Here is a 15,655-nt window from a genome sequence, read left to right on the forward strand (position 1 = left end):
ATGTACTGTATAATGTCAGCCAAGCAAAAGGTTATATCTAAAGCATATGCCTAGGAGTGGAATTATAGGATTGTAGAGTATGTACATCTTATTTTTTATTATAAAAATTGTTTTCCAATTTATACTACTACCAGCACTGTTTGGTAGCTCACATTGCTCCACTTATAATTTTGGACTTTTTATTTTAGCCATTCTCGCAACTTTGTAATGGTATCTCATTGAGGTTTTAATGTGTTTTTCTTGTTATTAATGATGCTGTATACTTTTCTATATATTTATTGGCAGTTTGGAAATTCTCTTTTTATAAAACTTTTGTTCAGGTCTTTTGCCTAGGTTTGTCATGTAATGTCTGTCTTTTCTTGCTGATTTGTAGATGTCCTATATGTTGTTAGCCTTGTTAGAAGAGCGCCTACTATGTAGGAGGCATGTGGGTTCGATTCCTGGGTTGGGAAGATCCCCTGGAGAAGGGAAAGGCTACCCACTCCAGTATTCTGGCCTGGAGAATTCCATGGGCTGTATAGTCCATGGGGTCACAGAGAGTCGGACATGACTGAGCAACTTTCACTTCACTGTATGTTGTTACTCTGTTAGTTACATGTGTTGCAAAAATATCTTCCCATTCTGTAATCTTTTTCAGTCTCTTTATGGTGACTTTTAATGAATAGAAGTTTTATTTATTGGAATCTAATTTATTAAACTTTTCTTTTATGGTTAAGCTTTTCATGTCCTGCTTGAGAAATTTCTTTCCTAAACTGGAATTATGAAATATTTTTCCACATTATTTTATAAAGGCTTTATAGTTTTGCCTTCACTTCTAGGTTTTATCTCACCTATAATTTATTTTGTGTATGGTGTGATATAGATATTCAATTCTGTATTTTTACCATATAAATAACCAGTTGTCTCCAATTGAACTTATTATCAAAAAATCCATCCTTTCCTCACTGATATTAAATATTATCTTGTCATATATCAGGTTTCTAAATATGTATTCTGTTTCCAGTTTCTCTATACTATTCCATTAGCTTGCTGTCTTAGTTACTGTAGTTTTATAGTACCTGGTACACTAAATCCATCTTTTTCTTTTAATTCTTTTTCAAGAATTTCAAGGACCTTACTAATCTTAGTGCTTTGTGTTTCAGCAGAAACTTTAAAATAAACTTGCCAAGTTACACCAAAAACAAACAAAAAACCTGCTGGGATTTTTACTGGGATTTCACCTGATCTATTGATAAATTTATCAATTTGGTGTATCTCCCAGTTTACTTATGTCTTCTTCAATGTCTCTTTTAAAATTGGGGGGTTTTATTAACTTATACATACAGAAGTCTAGAAATTATAAGTAGACAAATTAAGCATGATAACTAACCAGCACCCAAATTAAGAAACAGAATATCACCAGAATCCCATGTCTCTAAAAATCCCCTTTTAGCTACCAATCTCACTCACAAAGGATAGCCACTTTCTTGACTTTTAATATTATATATTTATTTTGTCTGCTTTTGAACTTTATTTACATAGGAAAAAATCACACAGTGTGTATTTGGCTTTTTTTTCATTCAGCTTTATGCTTATGAAATACATCCATGTTGTTCAGATAGTTATATTTTATTTATTTTCACTGTCATGGGGTATAGTCTTCCACAGTATGAATTTATCACAATAGATTAATCCACTCCATTGAAGATATACATTCGAGATATTCTAATTGGGGCTATTACAGATAGTAATAGACATTCTTGTACACATCTTTTGGGAGCATAAGCATACATTTCTGTTAAGGAAACAACTGTAAATGCAATTGCTAGGTCATAGGTTTTGTCTTTGGTCCATACTGCAAGCAGTCTTCCAAAATGGACTTTATTAGGTTCTACTTCCACGGCACTGTATGAAATTTCTAGTCAATCCACATGTTCATTAATACTTTACATATTGTCTTTCTATTTCGATTTAGCTGTTCTAGGACTGTATAGTGGTATAATACTGTGGTATTAATTTGCATATTCCTGTATGCACTTTTGGAGAAGGCAATGGCACCCCACTCCAGTACCTGTGCCTGGAAAATTCCATGGACGGAGGAGCCTGGTAGGCTACAGTCCATGGGGTCGCTAAGAGTCGGACACGACTGAGCGACTTCACTTTCACTTTTCCCTTTCATGCACTGGAGAAGGAAATGGCAACCCACTCCAGTATTCTTGCCTGGAGAATCCCAGGGACGGCGGAGCGTGGTGGGCTGCCGTCTATGGGGTCACAGAGTCGAACACGACTGAAGCGACGCAGCAGTAGCAGCAGTATGCACTTTTTCATGTGTTTATTGGCATTTGGATATCCCTGTCTGTGAAGATCTGTTAAGGTCTTTTCCCCATTTATAGAATGTTGTCTGTCATTTGCATTTTGATTTTTACCATCTCATCATCTGAATCTATCAGGTTCTTGAATCTGGGCAGTATGTGGCAAAATTTTGTACAGAGTGGGAATTCTAGTAAATTCAATCTATTTGGTTTCTGGAATTCAAAATAAGAATGTAGATAATGAAGGATACCTGAAGCCACTGTAGGTGTATTTCTGCTGAATCTGGCTTCTGGTGTCTCATTTCCTGATGAGCTTGTTAGTATGTTAACTGCTCGTATTTCTGAGATTCTCTAAGGCCTCGGATGATGGTGCCTTCCTCCAGAGAGGATCTGTATTTGGGCCAGGCAGCTAGAGTCAGTCCGTGACTACTTTAGACCAGTTCACAGCATGATATTTTTTGGACGAACCAGGAAAGGTGAATCGGGTTACATACCCACAGTCTCTGCCAGCATGGGGTTTTAACTTACCCGGGGTAGGGATTTTCTTTTCTTTACTCCCTCTGCACTGTGCAGCATCAAAGGATTTTATTTTTCATGTGTCTCTTTGGAATGAGAATTTGAGTGTGAGCAGGTTTACTTCTGGTTCATTCTTAACCTGAGGAAATAATAACCCTTTAGGATCCTAGCCTTGTAGGGAAAGGTTTCCTCTTATGCTCTCCATCTTTGCACAACTAAGTCTTTAATCTCTAAACTCATGGGCCCTCAGAGGACTTAAAAAAATAACAACCAAGTTTCCTTAGTTGGCAGATGTCTTCAGAGGCAAAAGCAACCTCAGTGTTCTAGTTTCCCTCCAGATCCCCATTTTCATTCAGATTTTGGCCTGATAAATCCCTACTATCTTATCTTTATTATGCTTTTCAGGTTTTTTAAATCTTTGCACATTTTTTAGTTGGTTTCATCTGGGGGATTAGTCTAAATATGACTTCTTTTACGTTTTCAGACTATTGAACAGCCATGGGAACAGGATGGGAATCTCTTTGATGAAATAACTAAAACTGTTTTAGTAAATAATTAAACTGATGAATGTAAAAAAAACAAAAAGTATAGGATCCTGTATTTTAGAGGGAAAGCCACTGTTGTTGTTCAGTCACTCAGTCATGTCCGACTCTGCAACCCCATGGACTGCAGCACGCCAGGCTTCCCTGTCTTTCACCATCTCCCAGAGTTTGCTCAAACTCATGTCCATTGAGTCAGTGATGCCATCCAACCATCTCATCCTCTGTCAGCCCAAGTATTTTTAATATGAAAAAGAGATAACATTATTTACAATTTAATTAAAAAAGAACACAGTTCCTAAGCAAAATAGGATTTAAAATGATAAAGACAAATAAATGAAAGAAGGAGAAAAAATATAAGTGAACCAAAAGCTGATTCTTTGGGGAAGAAGGAGAGGTAGGAAAGACAAATTAAATTAACTGGGAAAATAACACAAAATAAAATTAAAGATCACAGAGATACGACACTGATAAAAATTTGCAGTTGTAGGAAGATACTAGGCACCAGTAATTTTCATGGTCCACTTTCCAGAGCCCCAGGAAAGGAGGGCACAGGAGAGGAGCCGGCAGGAAGTCAGATCAGTAGGGGGTCTAAAGGAGCTACCAGGTGGCGCTAGTGGTAAAGAACCCACCTGCCAATGCAGGAGACATAAGAAATGTGGGTTCGATCCCTAGGTCAGGAAGATCCCCTAGAAGAGGGCATGGCAACCCACTCCAGTATTCTGGCCTGGAGAATCCCATTGGACAGAGGAGCCTGGAGGGCTACAATCCATAGGGTTGCAGAGTCAGACACGACTGAAGCGACTTAGCACACAGGCATACAGGGGATCCAAACCTCTCTTCCATCTAAGTCACCCAGAGAAGATTCATTTATATTGATACCTAGACTTGACAAAAAGCACCCCACAGAAGAGATACAAATTATACCAATTTCAAGGATTCTCTAGAAGAACTCACAAGATTCACACATAGTTGTACTTGTGGCTATGGTTCATTATAATAGGAGGCTACAAAGTACAGTCAGCAATGGGAAAAAGCATGTGGGGTGAAGTGCAGAAAAAACCAGGCATCAACTTCCTAGGGTCCTTGCCAGTGGAGTCACACAGCTGTGCTTAATTCCTCCAACAATGAGTTGTGATGACACCTGTGAAGCATTGTCCACAGGGATGCTCATTAGGGACGCAGTGCCCAAAGTTTTTGTTGGAGTTGGTCACATAAGCAGCGTCTGCCTGGCACGTAACAAAATTTCAGACTTTCAGAAGGAAGGTGGAAAGCCATATTTTTGCACAGTCTGAAAATATTAAACCACTCATCACTTAGAGAATGATGGAAACCCTCCCAAAGTTCAAGTTCCCAGAAGCCAGCCAAGGGCCAACTATGCAAGCAAGTCTGTCTAATGATAGCATTCTCAGGCTTGCTTTGTTAGCTCTTTTCTACAGACAGAATTTTCTAAGAAGAAAGAAAAGCATCATTCTAAACTGAAATTGTGTATCTAGGAAATATAAAGGAATTATCTGATAAACGATTAAAATGAATAGAAGTTTATAAATACAGCTTAATATAAAATATATAAAATCAATAACATTTTTAAGTACTAGAAGCTATACAAAAACAAACCAAAAAAGGGTCCTGTTTATAACAATAAATAAAACATACATATTGCCTGGGAATAGTCTTAAGATATTACGTAGTGATGTTATAAAGAAAAAATGCATATTATAATAAAAATATAAAGTAAGACTTGGAAAAGTAACCAGTTATTTATTCCTAGTTATATTCCTAGTTAGGAAGACTGCATATGAAAATAACTAATTTACAAGTTTAATACAATACCAATCAAAATGTCTACTCCTCTGAGTTACTTCTTTTAAAGAAGAGTAATTTTTGCCCACATTGACAAAATGATCCTGAAGTTCACTTGGAGAATAAAAAGGGAAGAAAGTACTGAACAAAAATTAGTTGTGAGAAGGTCAACCCTATTCTGTTTTAATCATATAAAGATATGGTAATTAAAACAATGTGACGAATGTACAAAGAAAAGGCTAGATTTATAAAGACAAGTCCAAATATAGATCTTACTATATACATGACAAACAATGCAACTCACATCAATAAGGAAGAGAAAGATTAGTAAATACAGGATATAGGAGTAATTGTTTGATGATTTGAAACACATTAATCTAGGCCCTAATTTGTCTGTAGAGAAAATCAAGCATGTCTTGTCTTTTTATTATCTTCAATGGCCATTATGTGACATCTATTAAAGCCAAGACATGTTTTGCTTTGAAAAGTATTTACAGTTACAGTTTATATGCTGCTTCTCTATGTCAAAAAAAAAACAACAGCTAAAGTAAAAGGGCAGACAGGCCTGGGAAAAAAAATCTCAAAAGGTTAATATCTTTGTTATGTCAATAAAGCTACAGTATATCTCTACATCCCCTGCACGGATCAATGCCTTGTCGATGCAAAGAGGCTTGCGTAACTCAATAAAACTATGAGCCATGCTGTGCAGAGCCACCCAAGATATACAAGTCATAGTGGAGAGTTCGCACAAAATGTGATCCACTGGATGAGTGAATGGCAAACCACCCCAGTATACTTTCTGTGAGAACCCCATGAACTGCATTAAAAGGGCAAGAAGATATGATACTGAAAGATGAGCCCCCAGGTCAGGAGGTGTCCAGTATGCTACTGGGGAAGAGCAGAGAACACCTATTAATAGCTCCAGAAAGAATGAAGCAGCTGGGCCAAAGCGGAAATGACGCTCATTGTGGATGTCTCTGGTGATGAAAGTAAAATTCAATGCTGTAAAGAACAATATTGCATAGGAACCTGGACTGTTAGGTCCATGAATCAAGGTAAACTGGACATGGTCAAACAGGAGATGGCAAGAGGAAACATTGACATCTTAGGAATCAGTGAGCTAAAATGGACAGGAATGGCTGAATTTGATTCAGGTGACCACTATATCTACTACTGTGAGCAAGAATCCCATAGAAGAAATGCAGAAGCACTCATAATCAAAAAAAGAGTCCAAAATGCAGTACTTAGGTGCAACCTCAAAAATGACAGAATGATCTCGGTTCATTTCCAAGGCAAATCTTTCAACATCACAGTAATTCAAGTCTATGCCCCAACCACTGATACCAAAGAAGCTGAAGTTGATCAGTTCTATGACAACCTAGAAGATCTCCTAGAACTAACACCAAAAAGTCTCCTATTCATCATAGGGGACTGGAATGTAAAAGTAGGAAGACAAGAGATACCTGGAGCAACAGGCAAGTTTGGCCTTGGAGTACAAAATGAAGCAGGGCAAAGGCTAACAAAATTCTGCCAAGAGAACATACTGGTCATAGCAAACATCCTTTTTCAACAGCACAAGAGACAACTTTACACATGGACATCACCAAGTGGTCAACACCAAAATCAGATTGATTATATTCTTTGTAGCCAAAGACGGAAAAGCTGTATACAGTCAGCAAAAACAAGACCTGGAGCTGACTGTGGCTCAGATCATCAACTTCTCATAGCAAAATTCAGGTTTAAAGAAAGTGGGGAAAACCACTAGGCCAGCCAGCTTTGACCTAAATCAAATCCCCTATGGTTATATAGGGGCAATGAATAGATTCAAGGGATTAGATCTAGTAAACAGAGTGCCTGAAGAACAATCTACAGAGGTCCATGATACTGTACAGCAGGCAGCAAACAAAACCATCCCAAAGAAAAAGAAAAGCAAGAAGGCAAAGTAGTTGTCTGAAGAGGCTTTACAAATAGCTGAAGAAAGAAGAGAACTAAAATGCAAGGAAAAAAGGGAAAGGTCCACCCAACTAAATTCAGAGTTCCAAAGAATAGCAAGGAGAGATAAGAAGGCCTTCTTCAATGAACAATGCAAAGAAAGAGGAAAACAACAGAAGGGGAAAGACTAGAGATCTCTTCAAGAAAACTAGAAATATCAAGGGAACATTTCATCCAAAGATGGGCACAATAAGGGACATAAAAGGTAAAGACCTAGCAGAAGCAGATAAAAAAGAGATGGAAAGAATACACAGAAGAACTGTACAAAAAAGATTTTAATGACCCAGATAACCACAATGGTGTGGTCACTCACTCAGAGCCAGACATTCTGGAGTGTGAAGTCAAGTGGGCTTTAGGAAGCACTGCTGTCAATAAAGCTAGTGGCAGGGATGGAATTCCAGCAGAGCTATTTAAAATCCTAAAAGATGATGCTATCAAAGTGCTGCACTCAATATGTCAGCAAATTTGGAAAACCCAGCAGTGGGCATAGGACTGGAAAATGTCAATCCTCATCCCAATTCCCAAGAAGGGCAGTACTAAAGAAAGTTCAAACCACCAAACAATTGCACTCATTTCCCATGCTAGTGAGGTTATGCTCAAAATCCTGAAAAACAGGCTTCAGCATTATGTGAACCGAGAACTTCCAGATGTCCAAGCTGGGTTTAGAAAAGGCAGAGGAACCAGAGATCAAATTGCGAACAACTGCTGGATCATAGAAAAGCAAGGGAATTCCAGAAAAACATCTACCTCTGTTTCATTGATTATGCTAAAGTCAATTTGACTGTGTGGATCATAACAAACTGTGGGAAACTCTTGAAGAGATGGGAATATCAGACCATCTTACCTGTCTCCTGAGAAATCTGTATGCCAGTCAAGACATATCGGTTAGAACTTTGTACAGAACAACTGACTGACTCAGGATTGAGAAAGGAATATGACAAAGCTGTTTATTGTCACCCTGTTTATTTAACTTATATGCAGAGCACATCATGAGAAATGCCAGGCTGGATGAGTCACAAGCTGGAGCAAGATTCCCAGGAGAAATATGAACAACCTCAGATATGTGGATGATACCATTCTAATGGGAGAAAGTGAAGAGGAACTAAAGAACCTCTTGATGAGGGTGAAGAAAGAGACTGAGAAAGTCAGCTTAAAACTAAATATTAAAAAAACTAAGATCATGGCATCTGGTCCCATCACTTCATGGAAAATAGATGGGGAAAAGGTGAAAGCAGTGACAGATTTCCTCTTGTTGGGTTCTAAAATCACTGCAGATAGTGACTGCAGCCATGAAATTATAAGACGATTGCTTCCTGGTAAGAAAGCTATGAAAAAACTAGACAGTGTGTTAAAAAGCAGACATCATTTTGCTGACAAAGGTCCATATAGTAAAGGCTATGGTCTTTCCAGTAGTCGCGTACAGTTGTGAGAGCTGGACCATAAAGAAGGCAGAGTGCCAAAGAATTAATGCTTTTGAACTGTGGTGCTGGAGGACTCTTGAGAGTCCCTTGGACAGCAAGGAGATCAAACAAATCAATCTTGAAGGAAATCAACACTGAATACTTATTGCAAGGACTGATGCTGATGCTGAAGCTCCAATACTTTGGCCACCTGATGCAAACAGCTGACTCTTTGGAAAAGACTCTGATGCTGGGAAAGATTGAAGGCAGAAGGAGAAAAGGGCAACAGAGGATGAGCTGTTTGGATGGCATCACCATTGTAATGGACATGAACTTGGGCAAACTCCGAGAAACGGTGAGAGACAGGGAGGCCTGGTGTGCCATAGTCCATGGGGTCACGAAGAGTCAGACATGACTTGGCAACTGAACAACAACAACAACATATCTTTATCTGAGGCTGAGTTTGTAACAGAAAGTAACCATCCAAGACCATGTGAACTTGGGTAAACTGTTTAGCCTCTCTGAGACTGAGTCTCCCTTCTCCATGCAGGATTGTGGTGAGGATTTAAAATATATGTAAAGATCTTAGTGCAATATTTGACATATTATGGTTGCTCAACAAATGAGGGCCAGTACTAAGTGTCAGTATCACTACACAGTGGTGGTGGTAGTAGTTGTGGTAGTAACAGCTCACTTAGTAAGAAAGCGTTCGGTTCAGTTCAGTCGCTCAGTCGTGTCCGACTCTTTGCAACCCCATGAATCACACATGCCAGGCCTCCCTGTCCATCACCGACTCCCGGAGTTTACCCAAACTCATGTCCATCGAGTCGGTGATGCCATCCAGCCATCTCATCCTCTGTCGTCCCCTTCTCCTCCTGCCCCCAATCCTTCCCAGCATCAGGGTCTTTTCCAATGAGTCAACTCTTTGCATGAGGTGGCCAAAGTATTGGAGTTTCAGCTTCAACATCAGTCCTTCCAATGAACAACCAGGACTGATCTCCTTTAGGATGGACTATTTGGATCTCCTTGCAGTCCAAGGGACTCTCAAGAGTCTTCTCCAACACCACAATTCAAAAGCATCAATTCTTCGGCACTCAGCTTTCTTCACAGTCCAACAATCACATCCATACATGATTACTGGAAAAACCATAGCCTTGACTAGACGGACCTTTGTTGGCAGAGTAATGTCTCTGCTTTTTAATATGCTCTCTAGGTTGGTCATAACTTTCTTTCCAAGGAGTAAGCATCTTTTAATTTCATGGCTGCAATCACCATCTGCAGTGATTCTGGAGCCCAAAAAAATAAAGTCTGACACTGTTCCCACTGTTTCCCCATCTACTTGCCATGAAGTGATGGGACCAGATGCCATGATCTTAGTTTTCTGAATGTTGAGCTTTAAGCCAACTTTTTCACTCTCCTCTTTCCCTTTCATCAAGAGGCTCTTTAGTTCTTCTTTGCTTTCTGCCATAAGGGTGGTGTCATCTGCATATCTGAAGTTATTGATATTTCCCCCAGCAATCTTGATTCCAGCTTGTGCTTCTTCCAGCCCAGCGTTTCTCATGATGTACTCTGCATATAAGTTAAATAAGCAGGATGACAATATACAGCCTTGATGTACTCCTTTTCCTATTTGGAACCAGTCTGTTGTTCCATGTCCAGTTCTAACTGTTGCTTCCTGTCCTGCATACAGGTTTCTCAAGAGACAGGTCAGGTGGTCTGGTATTCCCATCTCTTTCAGAATTTTCCACAGTTTATTGTGATCCACAAGTCCCTCAAAATAAATATATACAGAAAATGAAGAGAGGGAATTGGTGGGAATTGGTGCCAAGTGCTAAGACTTGGCACTTATACTTCAGTGGCCTCGGTCCAATCCCTCGTCAGGGAATTAAGATCCCACAAGTCATGTGACATGGCCAAAGATAATTTTAAAAAGAACATGAACAGAGAATGCTCAATAAGAAAAAGTAAAACTCATAAACTTGGAAAAAGTTTCAATCTCACCAAAAGCCAAAGAAATGCAAATCAAAACAATGAGATGGTATTTTTTTGATCTACTAAATTGTCAGAATATTTTTTAAAACAGTAGATATCCAGTGCCGGGAGGGTATGCTGAAAGAGGTATTTTCATACATTACCAATAATATGTAAATTGGTACAACCCTCTTAGGAAGAGATGTGGAAACATATACTGTCATTTCAAAAAAGATCATATTCTTTGATGCAGTAATTTCACAGCTGAGATTCAGTCCTAAGAACAGATCCCCAAACATGGAAATACTATATGAATAAAAATGTAAAATGTAGTTGTTACTGAATAATTGGAAACAACCTAGCTGTCCAGCAGTTAGAAGAATAATTAGGATTTACTCTGCAGATATGAACAGTACGAAAAGGCAAAAAGATAGGACACTGAAAGATGAACTCCCCAGGTCAGTAGGTGCCCAATATGCTACTGGAGATCAGTGGAGAAATAACTCCAGAAAGAATGAAAAGATGGAGCCAAAGCAAAAACAACACCCAGTTGTGGATGTGACTGGTGATAGAAGCAAAGTCCGATGCTGTAAAGAGTAATATTGCATAGGAACCTGGAATGTTAGGTCCATGAATCAAGGCAAATTGGAAGTGGTCAAACAGGAGATGGCAAGAGTGAACGTCGACATTTTAGGAATCAGCGAACTAAAATGGACTGGAATGGGTGAATTTAAGTCATATGACCATTATATCTACTACTGTGGGCAAAAATCCCTTAGAAGAAATGGAGTAGCCATCACAGTCAACAAAAGAATCTGAAATGCAGTAGTTGGATGCAATCTCAAAAACATCAGAATTATTTCTGTTCATTTCCAATGCAAACCATCCAATATCATGGTAATGCAAGTCTATGTCCTGACCAGTAATGCTGAAGAAGCTGAAGTTGGGATGGTTCTATGAAGACCTACAAGACCTTCTAGCACTAACACCCAAAAAAGATGTTCTTTTCATTTAGGGGACTGGAATGCAAAAGTAGGAAGTCAAGAAACACCTGGAGTAACAGGCAAATTTGGCCTTGGAGTACAGAATGAAGCAGGGCAAAGGCTAATAGAGTTTTGCCAAGAGAATGCACTGGTCGTAGCAAACACCCTCTTCCAACAACACAAGAGAAGACTGTACACATAGACATCACCAGATAGTCAATACCGAAATCAGATTGATTATATTCTTTGCAGCCAAAGATGGAGAAGCTCTATACAGTCAGCAAAAACAAGACTGGGAGCTGACTGGCTCAGATCATGAACTCCTTATTGCCAAATTCAGACTTAAATTGAAGAAAGTAGGGAAAACCACTAGACCATTCAGGTGTGACCTAAATCAAATCCCTTACAATTATACAGTGGAAGTGACAAATAGATTCAAGGGATTAGATCTGATAGAGTGCCTGATGAACTGTGGACGGAGGTTCGTGACATTGTACAGGAGACAGGGATCAAGACCATCCTCAAGAAAAAGAAATGCAAAAAAGCAAAGTGGCTGTCTGAGGAGGCCTTACAAAGAGCTGTGAAAAGAAAAGAAGTGAAAAGCAAGGGAGAAAAGTAAAGACATACCCATTTGAATGCAGAGTTCCAAAGAATAGCAAGGAGAGATAAGAAAGCCTTCCTCAGTGATCAGTGCAAAGAAATAGAGGGAAACAGTAGAATGGGAAAGACTAGAGATCTCTTCAAGAAAATCAGAGATACCAAGGGAACATTTCATGCAAAGATGGGCTCAATAAAGGGCAGAAATGGTATGGACCTAACAGAAGCAGAAGATATTAAGAAGAGGTGGCAAGAAGACACAGAAGAACTCTACAAAAAAGATCTTCACAACTCAGATAATTAGGATAGTATGATCACTCACCTATAGCCAGACACCCTGGAATACGAAGTCAAGTGGGCCTTAGGAAGCATCACTACGAACAAAGCTGGGGAGGTGATGGAATTCCAGTTGAGCTATTTCAAATCCTAAAAGATGATGCTGTGAAAGTGCTGAACTCAATATGCCAGCAAATCTGGAAAACTCAGCAGTGGCCACAGGACTGGAAAAGGTCAGTTTTCATTCCAATCCCAAAGAAAGGCAATGCCAAAGAATGCTCAACCGACCAACAATTGCACTCATCTCACACGCTAGCAAAGTAATGCTAAAAATTCTCCAAGCCAGGCTTCAACAATGCATGAACCGTGAACTTCCAGATGTTCAAGCTGGTTTTAGAAAAGGCAGAGGAACCAGAGATCAAATTGCCAATATCCATTGGATTATCGAAAAAGCAAGAGAGTTCCAGAAAAACATCTACTTCTACTTTATTGACTATGCCAAAGCCTTTGAATGGGTGGATCACAATAAACTGTGGAAAATTCTTAAAGAGATAGGAATGTCGGACCACCTGACCTGCCTCTTGAGAAATCTGTATGCAAGTCAGGAAGCAACAGTTAGAACTGGACATGGAACAACAGACTGGTTCCAAATAGGAAAAGGAGTACATCAAGTCTGTATATTGTCACCCTGCTTATTTAACTTCTGTGCAGAGTACATCATGAGAAACGCTGGGCTGGAGGAAGCACAAGCTGGAATCAAGATTGCCGGGAGAAATATCAATAACCTCAGATATGCAGATGACACCACCCTTATGGCAGAAAGTGAAGAGGAACTAAAAAGCCGCTTGATGAAAGGGAAAGAGGAGAGTGAAAAAGTTGGCTTAAAGCTCAACATTCAGAAAACTAAGATCATGGCATCCGATCCCATCATTTCATGGGAAATAGATGGGGAAACAGTGGGAACAGTGTCAGACTTTATTTTTTTGGGCTCCAAAATCACTGCAGATGGTGACTGCAGCCATGAAATTAAAAGATGCTTATTCCTTGGAAGAAATGTTATGACCAACCTAGACAGTATATTAAAAAGCAGAGATGTTACTTTGCCAACAAAGGTCCATCTAGTCAAGGCTATGGTTTTTCCAGTAGTCATGTACGGATGTGGGAGTTGGACTATAAAGAAAGCTGAGCAACGAAGAATTGATGCTCTTTAACTGTGGTTTTGGAGAAGACTCTTGAGAATCCCTTGGACTGCAAGGAGATCCAACCAGTTCATCCCAAAGGAAATCTGTCCTGGTTGTTCATTGGAAGGACTGATGTTGAAGCTGAAACTCCAATACTTTGGCCACCTGATGCATAGAACTGACTCATTTGAAAAGACCCTGATGCTGGGAAAGATTGGAGGTGGGAGGAGAAGGGGCTGACAGAGAATGAGATGGTTGGATGGCATCACGGACTCAATGGACATGAGTTTGAGTAAACCATGGGAGTCAGTGATGGACAGGGAGGCCTGGCGTGCTGCGATTCATGGGGTTGCAAAGAGTCAGACATGATTGAGCGACTGAACTGAACTAAACTCAACTGAACTGAAGATATGATGATACTACATGGAAAATACAATAATAAGAGGACAGGATACGTTTTCCGTGTAGTGTTGTGCATGCATGCTCAGTTGCTTCAGTCATACTGACTCTTTGTGACCCTACAGACTGTAGCCCACCAGCCTCCTCTGTCCATGGAAATTCTCCTGGCAAGAACGCTGGAGTGGGTTGCCATGCCCTCCTCCAGGCGATCTTTCTGACCCAGGGATGGAACCTATGTCTCTTATGTCGTGGGCTGGTGGGTTCTTTACCCCAGCCCCACCTGGGAAGTCCCATGTAGTACTGAACAGCAGACTAAACTGGAAGGACATGTTTCAAACTAGAAACAGGAATCATATTAAAGTGGTATGATTATTGGGAATTCTTTTAAATTAAGAAATTATAGTTAATTAAAACTAGATTTTCTTGACTGCTTCCAAATGAGCTCTTTCTCTTTTGTGTGTGTGTTCAGTTGTGTCCGACTCTTCATGACCCTGTGGACTGCAGCACATCAGGCTTCCTTGTCCCTGTCCCTGAGCAAACTCAGGGAGATGGTGAAGGACAGGGAAGCCTGGTGTGTGGTTCATGGGGTCAGGAAGAGTTGGACACTACTGAGCGACTGAACAAGTGATGTCTGCCTCCGGCACAACTCTGTACCCTTGGAAAGACTTAGCACCGACAGAGCCCCCACTTCCAACCCCACCCCAGTGAGGACAATGGCACAGTCCTTCTCTCGCCCCACCCAGGCAGTGCAGCCAAAGGTCCCCAAGCCGGCTGAAGTCTACAGGGATGCCACTGCCCGGTCTAGAGGTCCGAGCAGCAAGCACACCCCTGGAGGGAGGCGCTGAGGTGTCCTCATACCCCCTGCAACACACCACACCATCTTCACTCCCATCCAGCCGGACACGCTGAGGGAGCCGAGGCCTTCAACATGTCTGCCACTGGAAGGTTGTGTGATCTTGGGCACCGTGTTTAATCACTCTGTGCCTCAGCATTCTCTTCTGCAAAATGGAGGTAACAGTGAGTCCTACCTGGAGGACTGCCTGCCCGGGTTCAGTCTGGCACACAATGTACTCAGTAAAGGATCGTATTGCCATCTGCTCTCTAGCTAATGTCTCCTCCATCCAAGCTCTCCGCTCCAGGGTGGGGAGCTCCTCCGAGTCCCAGACGAGCAGCCCATATCCTCCGCCAGGAGGCGCCCGTTCCCCTCGCGCCACAAAGAAGCCCATGACGCAGGTGGCCAATCAGGACAATCGCAGCCTTGGTCGCCCCTGCGGGGGTGAGGGGTATCCTCTCGGCGTCTGCCCGCCCTGCCCCAGCCCCAGCCCCAGCCCCAGCCCCCTCCCCGCGGACTCTCGGCCGTGGGCCTCCCACGCCAGCTCCTCCTCCGTGCCTCCGCTTCGGAGCGCGTCTGCACTGTGCCTGAGCGCGAGCCGCTTGTCTCCGTCCGCAGGCTTGGACCGGATGAGCGGAGGAAGGGCGAGCTGAGTTCGGGGTTAGGACGAGGCTCCCGGGAGCGAAAGCGTCCGGGTGCAGTCAACAGTCCTCCAGACCCCTCGTCTCTCCGCCGACCTTGGGTATAATATGGAGACAGGTGCGGCGGCCTCCCCCTCGCCCCCTATTCCCAGGCCAGGCTGAGGGTCCTTCTTCTGGCTCCTTCGACCAGGCCACGGCCAGGTGGGTGGGAGCCACTCGGGACTCCGCAGATTC

The 15,655-nt window shown here is 41.4% G+C and overlaps 1 protein-coding gene and 1 long non-coding RNA gene across 14 annotated transcripts in view; one reads left to right on the top strand and one right to left on the bottom strand.

The window, feature by feature from the left end:
• PTGDR (prostaglandin D2 receptor) overlaps window positions 1-15,655 on the top strand; it is a 70,442-nt gene that overhangs the window by 12,718 nt on the left and 42,069 nt on the right. The window lies entirely within an intron of this gene.
• On the bottom strand, window positions 1,543-15,114 carry LOC145512820 (uncharacterized). The gene is made up of 2 exons (XR_014058829.1): window positions 14,977-15,114; window positions 1,543-2,946 (listed from the first exon to the last, which is right to left on the bottom strand). It is a non-coding gene; the product is annotated as an uncharacterized LOC145512820 (long non-coding RNA).

The sequence above is a fragment of the Giraffa tippelskirchi genome, chromosome 7, assembly GCF_054371585.1.
Source record: "Giraffa tippelskirchi isolate mGirTip1 chromosome 7, T2T-mGirTip1v1.2.pri, whole genome shotgun sequence".
NCBI lineage: Eukaryota > Metazoa > Chordata > Mammalia > Artiodactyla > Giraffidae > Giraffa > Giraffa tippelskirchi.